Source organism: Delphinapterus leucas, chromosome 1 (assembly GCF_059928025.1).
Source record: "Delphinapterus leucas isolate spDelLeu-1000000601 "Yukka" chromosome 1, BTC_Dleu_Yukka2, whole genome shotgun sequence".
Taxonomy (NCBI): domain Eukaryota; kingdom Metazoa; phylum Chordata; class Mammalia; order Artiodactyla; family Monodontidae; genus Delphinapterus; species Delphinapterus leucas.
In genome coordinates, this window is record NC_143129.1 from 68,386,195 (window position 1) to 68,388,643 (window position 2,449).

The following is a 2,449-nucleotide window of genomic DNA, read 5'->3' on the forward strand; positions in this document are numbered from 1 at the left end:
ATCAGTCATAATATTAGTAATTATCTTAAGTTGTTTGTCACAGCAGTAACCAAGTTTCTTTTCAATTGCATTGTAATCCCAGTTGGTTGATGCTGAAGCAAAATGGTTAGGGATAATCAATTGCTAGTTATAGCTTTACAGTGGCTTTTGAATGACTATAGCTATTTTGTGAAGAAGCAGAGAATGATGAAATCCTTTATGTGCAAGCACTTGTGCTCTTACATCAGGGAAAACAAGAAAAGGAAGGGAATGAGAGTGAGGATATGTTGCTTCAAACCTTAACTCCTTCCAGCTGAGCTAGGTGTCCCAGCTGCACTGGCTATTATGCCAACATATCCACCCCTTCCTCCACCTTCCATTCTTTTCCACCTTCCATTCTTTTCCAGCCCCAATTCCTGACCCTGGGGCTCAGGACTTTCCCTCCTTCTAGGGATCAATTAGAAAATCCTGTTAGTTTGTGGGCCACAGGGACTTGGTCTGGTATCACCATCTAAGAACCAAAAGGGCCAGGAGTTTGGGCCAGGAGTTTGGGCCAGGAGCCGCTCCCAGGGCAGGACAATTTCAATTGCTGTTATCTCACATAGGGGGTTAAATGCAAATAACTAGCCAACTGGGTTTATATTTTAATTGGAAAGATCACCACCCTCCTTTATAGGGATAATCCTCTACACCTGAAGCCCACTTGGCAGTACCCACAGACGAACCAAACTGAGATCCCAGTGAGGGAGGAATGCTGGAATTAGAGCAATACTTATTAGTGCATCTTGGCAGGGCTTTGAAAAGGGGAACCAAAGCAAAAGTTTAAACAGAACTCAAGAAATTTGGCAAAAAATAAAAATCCCAGGAAAGGAGACAGAGCTTCCCCCCACACCCTACCCCTTGAAGTCTACGAAAAGTTAAGACCAGAAGTGTGTGCTCACAGCACCCCAGCGAAGGCCAGTAACACATGGCCAATACTAATCCCATCAAGAAGGGATGTCAGGACACCTAATCTAAAGCAATATCCTTTGAGGCAAGAGGATCACTTCTCCCATAGACTGACTTGTCAAGATACCAGCCAGTGTATTCCTTGCATCTGTCCCTCCAGGACATATACAAAATTGGTGGTATTGGTACTGTCCATGCGGGTCCAGTGGAGACTGTTCTCAAATCTGGCATGGTGGTCACCTTTGCTCCAGTCAACATTACAACTGAAGTAAAGTCTGTTGAAATGCACTATGAAGCTTTGAGTAAAGCCCTTCCTGGGAACAATGTGGGCTTCAATGTCAAGAACGTGTCTGTCAAAAATGTTCGTCGTGGCAATGCAGCTGGTGACAGCAAAAATGACCCGCCAATGGAAGCAGCTGGCTTCGCAGCTCAAGGGATTACCTTGAACCATCCAAGCCAAGTCAGTACTGGATATGCACCTGTGCTGGATTGTCACACAGCTCACATTGCTTGCAAGTCTGCTGGGATGAAGGAGAAGATTGATCATCGTTCTGGGAAAAAGCTGGAACATGGCTCCATATTCCTGAAATCTAGTGATGCTGCCATCATTGATATGGTTCCTGGTAAGCCCATGTGTGTTGAGCTTCTCTGACTATCCTCCTCTGGCCCATTTTGCTGTTCATGACATGACAGATGGTTGCTGTGGGTGTCATCAAAGCAGTGGACAAGAAGGGCAGTGGGAACTGGCAAGGTCACCAAGTCTGCCCAGAAAGCTCAGAAGGCTAAATGAATGTTATCCCCAATACCTGCCACCCCAGTCTTAATCAGTGGAAGAATGGTGTCAGAACCGTTTGTCTCAATTGTCTCAATTGGCCATTTAAGTTATAGTAAGACTGGTTAATGATAACAATGCATCGTAAAACCTTCAGAAGGAGAGGAGAAAGTTTTGTGAACCATTTGTTTTGTATGTGGAAGTTCTACGTTTTTAGTTTTTAAAATCGGTAGCTTCTAATTAGTTAAAACCCTCCTTAAGAAAATTATCCCCTGATTTGGATTAAGGCATTGGAACTACATTCATCCTGGAGGCTGCAATCAACAGGAAAAACCAAGAAAATGAATACTAATTTAACTTGGGATAAGGCCTTGCCAGTTGCCCTGCTACAGATCAGTGGCTCCCAGAAGCAGGCTTAAATTAAACCCCTTTGAAGTATTGTATGGTAGGCCACTCCAGGTGCCTGCCCAGGCGAGAGAATCTGTAAATACTTTAAAAGACCTAGCAGTTGCCAATTATGTTAAAACTTTGGACACTTTACCAACCTCTGTTCATGTGTTTGCCTCCAGCAGGTCTTGCCCATCCAACTGAAGTAGATGGTAGTTTCATTGTAGCTGGAGAAGGGTCACCCAATTTGTTTACTTTTGTTCAAATAACTAGCACAGGAATTGAGTATATGTCTTGGGAACTGGAACCAAAATCCCAAGTTCAAGTACAAATTAGACAACAAAGTGTTAAGGGGTTTCACCA

General features: G+C 43.8%; 1 pseudogene; it reads left to right on the forward strand.

The window, feature by feature from the left end:
- The first annotated feature begins 1,066 nt into the window (after nucleotides 1–1,066).
- LOC111167363 (elongation factor 1-alpha 1 pseudogene) lies at nucleotides 1,067–2,178 on the forward strand (annotated as a pseudogene).
- Nucleotides 2,179–2,449: the final 271 nt, after the last annotated feature.